We start from the raw sequence: 16,147 nt of genomic DNA, 5'->3' as shown, positions 1-16,147 counted from the left end.
TGTATGCAGGAGTCCCAACAGACAAGACTTCCCTGTCTAAATTACAGTCAATGTCACAGATATTTGGGATGCGGAAACATTAAACAGGAGAAGTAGTGCAGGTAATGTCACTGTCCGCAGCATCTATAGAAAAAGTACATTGGATGTCACAGAAATTTTTAGGATGCACAAACGTTATACAGGAGATGCAGCGCAGGTAATGTCACTGTCCGCAGCGTCTACGGAAAAAGTACACTGGATGTAACAGATATTTTTAGGCTGCGCAAACGTTATACAGGAGACGTAGGGCAGGTACTGTAACTTTCTGCAGCGGACACAGTCTACGGAAAAAGTACACTGGATGTCACAGATATTTTTTAGGCTGTGCACACGTTACACGGGAGATGTAGCGCAAATATTGTCGCTGTCTGCAAGCTATTTAGCACAGGTTGCCCTAAAAATATATATTGCTGCCAGATACAATAGTCCTTAAAAGGACTTTTGTATCTCTAACAATTGCTTGCAATTTAGTGTAGGTAGCGCTAATAATACATATTGCTGCCAGATACCAACCCTGCCTAACAAAAAATATTGTCGCTGTCTGCAAGCTATTTAGCACAGGTCACCCTAAAATATATATTGCTGCCAGATACAATAGTCCTTAAAAGGACTTTTGTATCTCTAACATTTGCAATTGCAATTTAGTGCAGGTAGCGCTAATAATATTAGCTGCCAGATACAACAATAGTCCTTAAAAGGACTTTTTGGTCTCTAACACCAACCCTGCCTAACAAAAAAATTTAATTAAATTCCCTACACTATCTGTCCCTTCTATAGCACAGCTCTCCCTGGCTAAGACTGAGATGTTCCGGCCAGCCAATCACTGTAATGCCAGTAACTAACATAGCTATGGCATTAGAGTGAGTAGCAACACTTACCTGTATGTTTATTGGCAGCGTAGCAGCCAACAAACGTGCGGGGAGAGGACTCAAGCATTGCGCTCAAGCACACGTGATATTCGGCCAAACAACGTGATGTGCCAAACATCACGATACTCGAGCCGAACTAATATTCAGCCGAGCATACTCGCTCGACACTAGGGGGTTTCACAGTGAACTGCACTCTGCTGTCTGCATTACGTAGTGACATAGTTACATAGTTGTTAAGGCTGGAAAAAGAGAAAAGTCCAACCTGCAATCCTGCCATAGAACAAATAATTGGATCAATGTCCATCTTCCTTTTCAAACGGGGTTGGGCCAGAGGGAAAGGGTGTTTAGAACAAGATTTCTATACATTGTCATAAGCCTCAATGTTATTTTGAATTAAAAAGTTATCTAAACCTTTTTTTAAGCCATCTACTGTATTTGTGACCAGCTTCTGCGGCAGGCTATTCCAGAGTATCACAGCCTTTACAGTAAAGACTGCTTGTCGCCATATGACTGAATATTTTTTTTCTCCAGGTGTAGGGGTTGGCGTCTTGTTTTTTGAGGGGGTTTAACACAGAATAGCTTCCCCTAATATTTTTTGTATGGTCCGTTTATATATTTTACAGGTTAATCATGTCCCCCCTTAGAAGTCTTTTTTGAAGGCTAAACAAATGCAGTTTATTTAATGTTTGCTCATAACTAAGATCTTCCAGGCCCTTAATAAGTTTAGTTGCTCTCCTCTGTACATTTTCTAACTCCAGGGCATACCTTTTATGGACTGGTGCCCAGAACTGAACAGCATATTCCAGTTGAGGACGTACCAATGTGTTGTATAGTGGCAATATTACATCCCTGTCCTGCAAATCTATACCTCTTTTAATACAAGATAAAATACTGTTGTCCTTAAAGAGGACCTTTCACTCGTATACAAACTAAAAACTAATTCTATCTGTGGGCAGAGCGGCGCCCAGGGGTCCCCCTGCACTTACTAGTATGCCTGGGCGCCGCTCCGTTCGCCCGGTATAGGCTCCGGTGTCTCAGCTCCGTCTGTTGTATTGGACTGATTTTTTGCAGGAGGCGTGTCCCTTGTTGCAGCGCTGGCCAATCGCAGCACACAGCTCATAGCCAGTCTATGAGCTGTGTGCTGCGATTGGCCAGCACTGCAGCAAGGGACACGCCTCCTACAAAAAATCTGTCCAATACAACAGACGGAGCTGAGACACCGGAGCCTATACCGGGCGAACGGAGCGGTGCCCAGGCATACTAGTAAGTGCAGGGGGACCCCTGGGCGCCGCTCTGCCCACAGATAGAGTTAGTTTTTAGTTTGTATACGAGTGAAAGGTCCTCTTTAAGCTGCTTCACAGTCCTCTCCTCTGCAGTGGTCTCCTGCTTGGATGCTACAGCTGTCATCCTAATCAGAGGGGACAGGCTGTGAAGCAGTGAAATGCAGAGAGCGTGGAGCACTTCACTGGAAAGGTACTCTTCCAGTGCACTTAAAGAGCAGAATTTCATATTCTCACTACTCCACAAAATGTATGTTTAGCATGATCAAAACTGCAGATTCCCTTTAAGTGCACTTGAGGTGGGAACTTCAATGTGAGGCGCTCACTGATCTCTGAATCGTGCTGCTTCAAGACCCCTCACCTCTTCTATGAATGACAGCAGTAACATCCACCCAGAAGACCCATTAACCAATCCTTCTCTATTGTTGTCAACAGTTTAGAATGGACAAGACTGCAGCCAGATTCCCTTTCACTTGGACCTTGCTTTTAAACTACACTTTATCACTGTCTCTGTGATATCAATTTTGTCAAGTTTCATATCACTCTAATTTGAAAGATTTGGATGAGGTTGGTTTTATATCTGACAAAAGGCAAGGGCAGGTGCTTTAGCCCTGAAGTAATTTTTCAAAAAGTAGAATATTATAATTGCTTTCATCCTTTTGCTTTCCTCTTTTGAACAAAAAAAAAATGCATCTACACATTAGAGGTCTCCTAGTTATAACAATTTTAGGGAGACATTGTCATCTGAGTGGATGGTAAGGTGAAAAGGATATGAAAGGAGAAGCTATGAAAGATGAGTGGTAGTATGGATTCTAAAAGGAAAAAGCCATGGTTCATCCCCATACCATGGAGAAGATCACTGCAGCTCTTTCCTTCACTGACAAGCAGTTATTGGGGGTGAACAGTTCCTTCTTGATAATTTAGAGTTTTTTGCAGGCTGGATTTACACATTCAGTTTTTTTAAATGCAGTTTTTAAAGCTAAAAGCAGGAATGGGTTAAAATAAAGTGTTAGGTGTTAAAGATGGTACATGCATACAACTGCACCGTGTTTTGCGGTCTTTAAATTGTGTAATTTGCGGAACGGACCGGGCCACCCATTATAGAAATGCCTATTCCTGCCTGCAAATTGTATATTTTTTAGCGGGGCCAAGTAATGGAGCAACAGATGCGGACAGCACACGGTGTGCTGTCCGCATCTTATGCAGCCCCATGAAAATGGACCCAAACAACAGTTGAGTGCATGAGGCCTTAGGAAGACGGATGTCCCTTAGCAGCGACTCTGAAAAAGAGTGCTGAAAAGAACATTTCAACCCTAGTTTTCTCCTATAAATAAAGGTTTTTCCTTAAATAAAGTATATTAGAAAGATGTTCCCTATCCCTCTCCCTACCCATTGGAAAACAAAAATAGTAGTTACATTTTAAATGAGTTTTCCCAGAATACAGACTTATTACTAATCCACAGAACAGGAGATAAATATCTGATCGGTACAGGTATAATTGCTGGGACCACCATAGTCATAAGAGCGTGGGTTGTATAGACCCAAATTAAAGGAGTGGCAGGTCAAACATGGGCTGGTCTACCTCTGGCAGTCTATAGAGTGAGCAGTGGAGCAGTATGCATGCTTGACCTGCTCCTCCATACATTTGAGGAAATAGGACCTTGATTCACATAATCTATGGTGACTTCAGCTGTTATATAGTGAATAAGTTAGCAATTTTGTAAAAACCCATCTAAGGACACTTCACATATGTAGTTTTGATAAAGGAAAATGTCACTATATAGTATATATTTCAGTTACAGAGGCTGAGCTAGAAACACATACCGTATGAAGTTTTTGATCTGATTGAGGTGTAGTTTTGAGGCACAGTTTTGTTTTGTTTTTAACCAAAACCAGAAGTACTGTAGCTCCTTCAGGAAAAGTAATTCCTTTATATTTATTATTGCCTTTCAATCCACTTCTGTCTTTGGTTAAAAATAAAATGCATCACAAAACTTACCAAAAACTGTCTCACAAAGTGCATGCGCTATTCCAGTGATGATCATTCACAACCAATATTCATTTTAGCATAAACTTGATGTTGCAATGTCCTAAACGCTAGAAATTAGAAGAACTCAACAAAACGAATTCATATGTATACTAAAACCATATGTTTTTAGAAATGCTATTATTTCCATACCGGTGAACAGGATAAGCTTTGCCATCTTGCCTCTGTACTGACTCCACTTAAAGTAGTGTCACTATTTATACTTCTCTTTCTTTCCACTTTTCTTATCACTTTAACAATGTCAATTGTAAAATTAATTACTATGTAAATACACAGATTTTTTTGTTTTGTTTTACTTATTGGTATCTTGATAAAAAGCTAATTGTTTAAGAACAGTTTATCAGAATTAAGATATATACATTTTTGGACAGCTCCTTGAGCTAAGTGACTTTTGCAGGGAAATAAAAGTCAAAAGGGGAGGCTAAATTGTGTGCCTTATGAATGCTGTATGTTTCCATCCAATGAATGCCCTTCTTTAGCATTCCTAGTTTAGATAACCTATTAGCCAGAACAGAACATTGTGATTATATTACAATCATGACCTTCACTAGTATTTAATCACCCCTGATTAGAACCATTTGAAGTCAATTTAGTGAAGGCCAAAAAAAAGATTTAATGGAAACTAAACAGATAACTCATGCCTTTCTCATAAGTGACATCATGAATAAAATAGTAAGCTCTCCACCCAGTGTCATTATTGAAAGTTAGGATTTTGATAATATTTTTAATGTCTTTCCATATTTTTAGGAAATTATTATTTTGCCAATATCTAGCAACAGTAGGCCATGTTAAAAGGATATTACCATCAAACATGTAATCATAATTAACAACCTACTGAATTGTGCTGCTGTATATGTGACTATTCTATATAATATATATGTGTACTGTATATACAGGTTGGCACGAAAACAGTGGCCTGCCTGCAGCGATAGTATGACAAGATGAGTGTGCAAGACACCCTGTGTGCCGCCATGCCCCTGATGCCATCAATGCCCCCAGATGCCCCAAGATGCTGCCATTGTCCTCCAGATGCCCCCTCAAGTCTGCTCTTCGGTGCCCAGTGTGATGGTAATGGCTCAGGAACAGAGCTGCTGCCATCAGCAGAGAGTGTCAGCTCTAATTTACAGATGACACTCTGCTGCAATGGCCAAAATCGGTGCTGGCACCAATCTTGGCTGTTTAACTCCATAGATGCCATGGTCAGTATTGCATTGGACTTTAGTATATGATTAGTGTTGAGCGAACTTTTGGTTTCTAGTTTGGCATACAAGGTTCAGGTTATTTAAGAATTCTGTTAGGGATTCCACTACCACGGGCCATAACTTATGTTCTGTGGTAGTGGAATCCATAATGGAATTCTTAGATAACCCGAACCTTGTATGTCGAACTTGAAACCACAAGTTTGCTCAACACTATATCTGACAATGCAAAATAAGATTCATTTTTAATATGAAAGTGATTGTATGCTAAAAAAAAAAAAGTAAAATATTAAAAAAAAATATATAAATTTTGTATCGCCATAACCTTATTCACCCACAGAACAAAATTATCATACCATATTTACTACAAGGGGAACTCCATAAAAAATAAAAAACACTGACAGAATTGCAATTTTTTCCCACTTCACCTCCGCAAAAAAAATGTATAAAAAGTGAGCAAAAGATATATGTACCCCAAAATGATACCAATAAAAACTACAGTCCATCCTGCAAAGAACAAGCCCCCACACAGCTACATGTTAGAAAATACTGATGCTGCTCCTTTGCTTCTGAATACTGCCATGTCCCCAAACAGCAGTTCAGGACTAAATACAGTCAGGTCCATATATATTGGGACATGGACACAATTCTAACATTTTTGGCTCTATACACAACCACAATGGATTTTAAATGAAACAAACAAGATGTGCTTTACCTGCAGATTGTCAGCTTTAATTTAAGTGTATTTACATCCAAATCAGGTGAACGGTGTAGGAATTAAAACAGTTTGCATATGTGCCTCCCACTTGTTAAGGGACCAAAAGTAATAGGACAATTGGCTTCTCAGCTGTTCCATGGCCAGGTGTGTGTTATTCCCTCATTATCCCAATTACAATGAGCAGATAAAAGGTCCAGAGTTCATTTCAAGTGTGCTATTTGCATTTGGAATCTGTTGCTGTCAACTCTCAAGATGAGATCCAAAGAGCTGTCACCATCAGTGAAGCAAGCCATCATTAGGCTGAAAAAAAACACAACAAACCCATCAGAGAGATAGCAAAAACATTAGGTGTGGCCAAAACAACTGTTTGGAACATTCTTAAAAAAAAGGAACACAGAACCAAATGGAGGGAGGTGGAACCCCCCAAGGTCCACCAAATCTGTTTAATGGAGGAATTAGTAGGGTGGGATAGGGGAAGTAGGAAATCCTTTTTAGCAACGTGGCAACCATGGCTAGATTTTTATAAGAATGAAATAAATATATAAAATGTACTTAGCTACGATAACGCATAGGCAGGTTACCGCCCTATACACCTGGGGGTCTACCCTCTTACTCCCACCCATGTCTTTGACTCTGCTTTCTTTCTCTTTTACCTTTCTATTTGGAACGGACTAGGTTATGTTAGGATGTCCCTATTTATTGTCTGGCTATGAGTGACCCATGCTTGTACACAGAATTGTTCTAGTTACCCTTCCCATAAAACTTCCTTCCAGGAGAATGTTGAAGTATTGGTAACTCGTAATTCGGAAGGTTTCGATTGCTAAATATTGACCCTATTTATATTTGTATTTCTGTATTATGTTTGTGTTATATTTTTTCAAAAGACCTCTTATATACTTTAAGATATGATGCATGTATCTTCTGGTAACCTCATTAGTGACAACCTTTGCATAGTGAATTTATGCTTTTGAAACACCTGATTTTACGCATTGGTATTATACCTAACTAAGGTCTATACTAGACTGCTACTCCAGTTACATTCCTTATGGAAGTAGTCCTTACTTGGAATATTTATCTTAATATGAGATGCTGATGCTGTTTTTATTAGAAACTGTGATATAACAATGACTGAAGATATATGTATCACTGTTATGACATGTACCTTTGTTATCTTTACTATGAAAATTCTTAAAAATAAAGAATTTACAAAAAAAAAAAAAAAGGAACACAACGGTGAGCTCAGCAACACCAAAAGACCCGGAAGACAACAGAAAACAACTGTGGTGGATGACCGAATAATTATTTCCTTGGTGAAGAAAACACCCTTCACAACAGTTGGCCAGATCAAGAACGCTCTCCAGGAGGTAGGATTATGTGTGTCGAAGTCAACAATCAAGAGAAGACTTCACCAGAGTGAATACAGAGGGTTCACCACAAGATGTAAACCATTGGTGAGCCTCAAAAACAGGAAGGCCATATTAGAGTTTGCCAAACGACATCTAAAAAAGCCTTCACAGTTCTGGAACAACATCCTATGGACAGATGAGACCAAGATCAACTTGTACCAGAGTGATAGGAAGAGAAGAGTATGGAGAAGGAAAGGAACTGCTCATGATCCTAAGCATACCACCTCATCAGTGAAGCATGGTGGTGGTAGTGTCATGGCGTGGGCATGTATGGCTACCAATGGAACTGGTTCTCTTGTATTTATTGATGATGTGACTGCTGATAAAAGCAGCATGAATTCTGAAGTGTTTCGGGAAATATTATCTGCTCATATTCAGCCAAATGCTTCAGAACTCATTTCACAATGCAGATGGACAATGACCCAGAGCATATTGCAAAAGCCACCAAAGAGTTTTTTACGGGAAAGAAGTTGAATGTTATGCAATGGCCAAGTCCATCACCTGACCTGAATCCGATTGAGCATGCATTTCACTTGCTGAAGACAAAACTGAAGGGAAAATGCCCAAAGAACAAGCAGAAACTGAAGACAGTTGCAGTAGAGGCTTGGCAGAGCATCACCAGGGATGAAACCCAACATCTGGTGATGGCTATGCGTTCTATACTTCAGGCTATAATTGACTGTAAAGGATTTGCAACCAAGTATTAAAAAGTAAAAGTTTGATTTATGATTATTATTCTGTCCCATTACTTTTGGTTCCTTAACAAGTGGGAGGCACATTGGTGGGAGGCAAACTGTTGTAATTCCTGCACCGTTCACCTGATTTGGATGAAAATACCCTCAAATTAAAGCTGACAGTCTGCAGTTAAAGCACATCTTGTTTGTTTCATTTCAAATCCATTGTCATGGTGTATAGAGCCAAAAATGTTAGAATTGTGTTGATGTCCCAATATTTATGGACCTGACTGTATATGGTGTCGCTGTATTCAGAAAAAAAATGCATAACAGATTGTGGGGTTCATTTTCTCCTGTTTCCCCATGTGAAAATAAAAAAATTGGGGCTAAAGCAACATTATATTGGAAATAAAAGTAAATTTTTCATTTTCTCAGCCGTTTCTAAATTCTATGAAATGCTTGTTAGGTCAAAGCATTCACTTCACCCCCAGATTTATTCTTTGAGGAGTTTAGTTTCCAAAATGGGGTCATTTTGGGGGTTCACTTTCTATAGGTATCTAAGGATCTCTTCGAATGTGACATGGCACCTGAAAACCATTCCAGCAAAATCTGCCCTCTGTCAACAATATGGCACTCCTTTCCTTCTGCACCCTGCCATGTGCCCATACAGCACGGTATGACCACACATGGGGTGCTTCTGTAAACTGCAAAATCAGGGTAATAAATATTGAGGTTTATTTAGTTTATCCTTGTTGTGTTACAGGAAAAAGTGATGAAAATGGAAAATCTTCGCAAATTCTTTTTTTTATGTCCCCTAATTTTGCTTTCATTCTTGTGGAACACCTAAAGGGTTAACAAAGTTTGTAAAATCAGTTTTGAATAACATGAAGGGTGTAGAAAATTTTATTTTTATTAAAAAGAAAGACACAGTACAGCGACACAACGCCACATTTTACCATGTTACAATCACAGGATATAAATGCGTTATACAATACAGATTAAATTGATGACACAGAATAGAAACGACAAAGCAAACATGTCGACCGAGATACAAGTTAAACGTTTGTCATAAATCACTCAGACCCATAACCTGTGAGCTGTTAGATCAAAGGAGTAACCGATGTCGCTGTGCGGTCTGCATACCAACAACACAGATAAAAGGGGGAAGGGAAACAGGGAAGGAAGGAGTAAGGAAAAAAGGCAAAGGGTTAGAAAAGGGGGAAGGAAAGATTAGGGACAGAGGGGGAGGGTAAGAAGGGGGACAAAAACCAAAGCCTATCCAGAACCTTGCTACACATGTATTATATCACATAGTTATAATAATACCGATAGCAACTACATTCACAAGTTCTGCTATAGTAATAACTTGCTCACAGCCCCAGAGATTGTACACTAGTTCACATCTAACACCTCTGTTACTAGGTGAACCACAACTACGTGCCGTACAACTGACGTTCAACGGACAATCTGTTGGTCACCCCTAAACATGAACCAAGGTGTCCAAAGCTTCATGTATTTGTTGTGGTTTCTGTCCTCCCAACTCGCCAGCTCCTCCATGCGGCAGATGTGATCTACCTTGTTCAGCCAGGCATCCACAGTGGGTGGTTCTGTGCTCAGCCATTGCTGTGGGATAAGCAGTCTGGCAGCCTGGAGTAAGTGAGTGATTAAGCACCTTTTCGAGGGAGAGAAGGAAGGAGTTGGAAGCCACAGAAGCACAAGGGTAGGGGGCACTTCGACAGTAACATGTGTAATCTTATGGATGGTTGACAAAACTCCTTCCCAAAACGGACGGATTTTTGGGCAGAACCAAAAGATGTGGGACAGAGTCCCTGTTTCATCAAGACACCGCCAACATTTGTCATCCTGTCTCAATCCTCTTAATGAACATTTGTTTCGGTGTCTGATACCATTGGGTAAGGACCTTGTACGTGTGTTCTTGTATCCTGGTGCACCTGGAGAAGCCATGTGAGTGCGCATGTATGCGCATAACGTCAGTCTCGCTCAGCTCTAAGTTCAATTCAGCAGCCCAATGCCTCAAGTATTGCGGCGTCCCAGGGGAGCGGGGACTCGCCAATGACAAGTAACATAGTGAAATGAGTTTGCGAGGGAAAGTTTCAGCTGAGAGGAGTTTCTCAAACCACGACTGAGCAAGGTTATTTCAGTCATATCTTACTTGTGTGACCAGAGAAGAGTCATATTTTCAAGCTCTGACTCATCTCTGGTTAATTTGCATATGTATCAAATCGTTTTTTTTTTACACAATAAAAGCACACAGAGCTATGGGGACTGTGTATTGTGGATGTGCTAGTGGCCATCTAGCAACCCATGTCCTCAGCTCTATACCCAAAATCCAGGTGACAGGTTCCCTTTAAGGATTTGGCCATTTTTTGCAAATCTGACCAGTGTCACTTTAAGTGCTGATAACTTTAAAAAGCTTTGACTTATCCAGGCCATTCCGAGATATTTTTTTCATCACATATTGTACTTCATGCCACTGGTAACATGAAGTAAAAAAAAAATATCATTTTTATTTGAAAAAAAATACAAAATTTACCCAAAATTTGTAAAAAATAGCAAATTTCCAAGTTTTGGGAATTTATCTACTTTTATAATATATCGTAATACCTCTAAAAATAGTTATTACTTTACATTCCCCATATGTCTGCTTCATGTTTGGATCATTTTGGGAATGATATTATATTTTTTAGGGATGTTACAAGGCTTAGTAGTTTAGAAGCAAATCTTGAAATTTTTCAGAAATTTTCAAAAACCCAATTTTCTAGGGACCAGTTCAGGTCTGAAGTCACTTTGCGAGGCTTACATAATAGAAACCACCCAAAAATGACCCCAATCTAGAAACTACACCCCTCAAGGAATTCAAAACTGATTTTACAAACGTTAACCCTTTAGGTGTTCCACAAGAATTAATGGATAATAGAGATACAATTTCAAAATTTCACTTTTTGGGCAGATTTTCCATTTTAATAATTTTTTTTCCAGTTACAAAGCAAGGGTTAACAAACTCAATATTTATGGCCCTGATTCTGTAGTTTACAGAAACACCCCATATGTGGTCATAAACTGCTGTACGGGCACATGGCAGGGCGCAGAAGGAAAGGAATGCCATACGGTTTTTGGAAGGCAGGTTTTGCTGGACTGTTTTTTTGACACCATGTCCCATTTGAAGCCCCCCTGATGCAACCCTAGAGTAAAAACTCCATAAAAGTGACCCCATCTCAGAAACTACACCCCTCAAGTTATTCAAAACAGATTTTACAAACGTCGTTAACCATTTAGGTGTTCCACAATAATTTATGGAATATAGAGATACAATTTCAAAATTTTACTTTTTTGGCAGATTTTCCATTTTACTAAGAGTGCTTGGAAGAGGAGACTGCCAGACTACTGAGAGACCAGAAGAAGAAACTGAGACGGGGATACACTGCAACAGACCCTGGATCATCATCCTTGGACCAGTGTATCAGCCTTCTGAAGAGAGAGAGAGAGAGAAACATTTAGCTTCGGCCTTTCCTCAGCATCAAACCCTTCTTTTTCCAGGGAGGGGACTGGAGAAGCCAGCCCTATGCCTCGCCTGTATTGTTTTGTGCCTGAATTCCACCAGTAAAGAAGCACCCTGGTTTACTGCGGGCCCCGACTCTCTGGACTTATTTCCCATTGGGGTGCACCACGCCTTACCATCCCATCCGGAGAGCAGCAACAAGTGGTGACACCTCAACGGTGTCCGGGGGACCCAGCGTAGCGTTGGGGCCACCCCAAACCCGGCCACTGCACTACTGTGGCTACCTTCACATTAGCTACTGCACCCATGCTGCTGGTTGATGTTGATTACAATGGGGGCGGGCCAGAATAAAACTATGACTAGGGATGAGCAAACCCGAACTGTATAGTTCGGGTTCGTACCGAATTTTGGGGTGCCCGTGACACGGACCCGAACATTTTCGTAAAAGTCTGGGTTCGGGTTCGGTGTTTCTTCACTTTCTTGGCGCTTTTTGAAAGGCTGTAAAGCAGCCAATCAACAAGCGTCATAATACTTGCCACAAGAGGCCATCACAGCCATGCCTACTATTGGCATGTCTGTGATTGGCCAGTGCAGTATGTGACCCAGCCTCTATTTAAGCTGGAGTCACGTAGCGCCGCACGTCACTCTGCTCTGATCAGTGTAGGGAGAGGATGCAGTTGCTGTTAGGGCGAGATTAGGCAGTGATTAACTCAGCAAAAACACTTAATTCAGTGATCGATCTACAGCTGTGGATCAGTAAACTGCTGCTATTTAATTGCTCACTGTTTTTAGGCTGCCCAGAGCGTTTTTAACCATCAATAGTGTGGTTATTTTTTTGCTATATCCTACATCAGGGGCTTGGCTGTGCTTGCTATTTTATTGAGGGGTGAAATACAATTGCCAAAATAGCAGTACCCTAAATCTGGTGTTTCAGCTGTGGCTAGCCAATTGTAATACCGTCTGCTGTCTGGCAAAGGATATATTTTTGTTCTGGGTTGAAATACAATTCCCAACTTAGCAATTCCCTAAATCAGTGGTTTCTGCTGTATCAGGCCAACTTTAAATCTATCCATAAAAGGGTATATTAGATTGAAGGTGTGGATAGGGTCATTCTCAATAACTTCACACGCTACCGTGCATTTCCAAGTCTAATTCTGTCCGTAAACGTATACCTGTCATCCAGCGCCTAAATACTAGGCCTACAATTTATATTCAGCTAAATCTGTCATAATTGCTGTGGCTGGTCAAGTTATTTGGTGTTCGTCAAAGCACAGTTTTTATTCTGGGTTGAAATACAATTCCCAACTTAGCAATTCCCTAAATCAGTGGTTTCTGCTGTATCAGGCCAACTTTAAATCAATCTATAAAAGGGTATATTAGATTGAAGGTGCGGATAGTGTCATCCTCAATAACTTCACACGCTACCGTGCATTTCCAAGTCTAATTCTGTGCGTAAACGTATACCTGTCATCCAGGGCCTAAATACTAGGCCTACAATTTATATTCAGCTAAATCAATCGTTACTGCTGTGCCTGTATTAGTGTAATACGGTACCTAAATAGATAGCCAGATAGTGTTAGGTGTCTGTAAAAAATAGGCCTGAATTTGAATTCAATACATTGGGCCAAATAATTTTTTTCCTATTGTGGTGAACAGTAACAATGAGGAAAACATCTAGTAAGGGACACGGACGCGGACATGGTCGTGGTGGTGTTAGTCGACCCTCTGGTGCTGGGAGAGGACGTGGCCGTTCTGCCACAGCCACATGTTGTAGTGAACCAACTACCTCAGGTCCCAGTAGCAGCCAGAATTTACAGCGATATTTGGTGGGGCCCAATGCCATTCTAAGGATGGTAAGGCCTGAGCAGGTACAGGCATTAGTCAATTGGGTGGCTGACAGTGGATCCAGCACGTTCACATTATCTCCCACCCAGTCTTCTGCAGAAAGCGCCCAGATGGTGCCTGAAAACCAAGCCCATCAGTCTGTTACATCACCCCCATGCATACCAGGGAAACTGTCTGAGCCTCAAGTTATGCAGCAGTCTCTTATGCTGTTTGAAGACTCTGCTGGCAGGGTTTCCCAAGGGCATCCACCTAGCCCTTCCCCAGTGGTGGAAGACATAGAATGCACTGACGCACAACCACTTATGTTTCCTGATGATGAGGACATGGAAATGCCACCTCAGCACGTCTCTGATGATGACGAAACACAGGTGCCAACTGCTGCGTCTTTCTGCAGTGTGCAGACTGAACAGGAGGTCAGGGAGGAAGACTGGGTGGAAGACGATGCAGGGGACGATGAGGTCCTAGACCCCACATGGAATGAAGGTCGTGCCACTGACTTTCACAGTTTGGAGGAAGAGGCAGTGGTGAGACCAAGCCAACAGCGTAGCAAAAGAGGGAGCAGTGGGCAAAAGTAGAACACCCGCCGCCAAGAGACTCCGCCTGCTACTGACCGCCGCCATCTGGGACCGAGCACCCCAAAGGCAGCTTCAAGGAGTTCCCTGGCATGGCACTTCCATGGTTTGCACGCTGTGCCATCAGAGCCTGAAGCGAGGCATTAACGTTCTGAACCTTAGCACAACCTGCATGACCAGGCACCTGCATGCAAAGCATAAACTGCAGTGGAATAAACACCTTAAAAACAAGGAAGTCACTCAGGCTCCCCCTGCTACCTCTTCTGCTGCTGCCGCCTCGGCCTCTTCTGCTGCTGCCGCCTCAGCCTCTTCCTCCGCCTCTGGAGGAACGCTGGCACCTGGCGCCCAGCAAACAGGGGATGTACCACCAACATCACCACCTTCGTCACCAAGCATCTCAACCATGCCACACGGCAGCGTTCAGCTCTCCATCTCACAAACATTTGAGAGAAAGCGTAAATTCCCACCTAGCCACCCTCGATCCCTGGCCCTGAATGCAAGCATTTCTAAACTACTGGCCTATAAAAAGCTGTCATTCAGGCTGGTGGACACAGACCGCTTCAAACAGCTCATCTCGCTTGCTGTCCCACAGTATGTTGTTCCCAGCCGCCACTACTTCTCCAAGAGAACTGTGCCTTCCCTGCACAACCAAGTATCTGATAAAATCAAGTGTGCACTGCACAACGCCATCTGTGGCAAGGTCCACCTAACCACAGATACGTGGACCAGTAAGCACAGCCAGGGACGCTATATCTCCCTAACTGCACACTGGGTAAATGTAGTGGCAGCTGGGCCCCAGGCGGAGAACTGTTTGGCGCACGTCCTTCCGCCGCCAAGGATCGCAGGGCAACATTCTTTGCCTCCTGTTGCCACCTCCTCCTCTTCTCTGCTCATCCAGTCAGCCACACACCTTCACCACCAACTTCAGCACAGCCCGAGGTAAACGTCAGCAGGCCATTCTGAAACTCATATGTTTGGGGGACAGGCCCCACACCGCACAGGAGTTGTGGCGGGGTATAGAACAACAGACCGATGAGTGGTTGCTGCCGGTGAGACTCAAGCCCGGCCTGGTGGTGTGCGATAATGGGCGAAATCTCGTTGCAGCTCTGGGACTAGCCGGTTTGACGCACATCCCTTGCCTGGTGCATGTGCTGAATTTGGTGGTGTAGAAGTTCATTCACAACTACCCCGACATGTCAGAGCTGCTGCATAAAGTGCGGGCCGTCTGTTCGCGCTTCCAGCGTTCACATCCTGCCGCTGCTCGCCTGTCTGCGCTACAGCGTAACCTCGGCCTGCCCGCTCACCGCCTCATATGCGATGTACCCACCAGGTGGAACTCCACCTTGCACATGCTGGACAGACTGTGCGAGCAGCAGCAGGCCATAGTGGAGTTTCAGCTGCAGCACGCACGGGTCAGTCGCACTGCGGAACAGCACCACTTCACCACTAATGACTGGGCCTCCATGCAAGACCTGTTTGCCCGGTTGCGCTCTTTCGAGTACTCCACCAACATGGCCAGTGCCGATGACGCCGTTATCAGCGTTACAATACCACTTCTATGTCTCCTTGAGAAAACACTTAGGGCGATGATGGAAGAGGAGGTGGCCCAGGAGGAGGAGGAGGAGGAAGAGGGGTCATTTTTAGCAATTTCAGGCCAGTCTCTTAGAAGTGACTCAGAGGGAGCTTTTTTGCAACAGCAGAGGCCAGGTACAAATGTGGCCAGCCAGGGCCCACTACTGGAGGATGAGGAGGACGAGGAGGAGGTGGAGGTGGATGAGGATGAAGCATGTTCACAGCGGGGTGGCACCCAACGCAGCTCGGGCCCATCACTGGTGCGTGGCTGGGGGGAAACGCAGGACGATGACGATACGCCTCCCACAGAGGACAGCTTGTCCTTACCTCTGGGCAGCCTGGCACACATGAGCGACTACATGCTGCAGTGCCTGCGCAATGACAGCAGAGTTGCCCACATTTTAAT

The sequence above is a fragment of the Bufo gargarizans genome, chromosome 3 (genome assembly GCF_014858855.1).
Source record: "Bufo gargarizans isolate SCDJY-AF-19 chromosome 3, ASM1485885v1, whole genome shotgun sequence".
Lineage (NCBI taxonomy): Eukaryota > Metazoa > Chordata > Amphibia > Anura > Bufonidae > Bufo > Bufo gargarizans.
Note: the sequence above shows the minus strand (reverse complement) of the source record.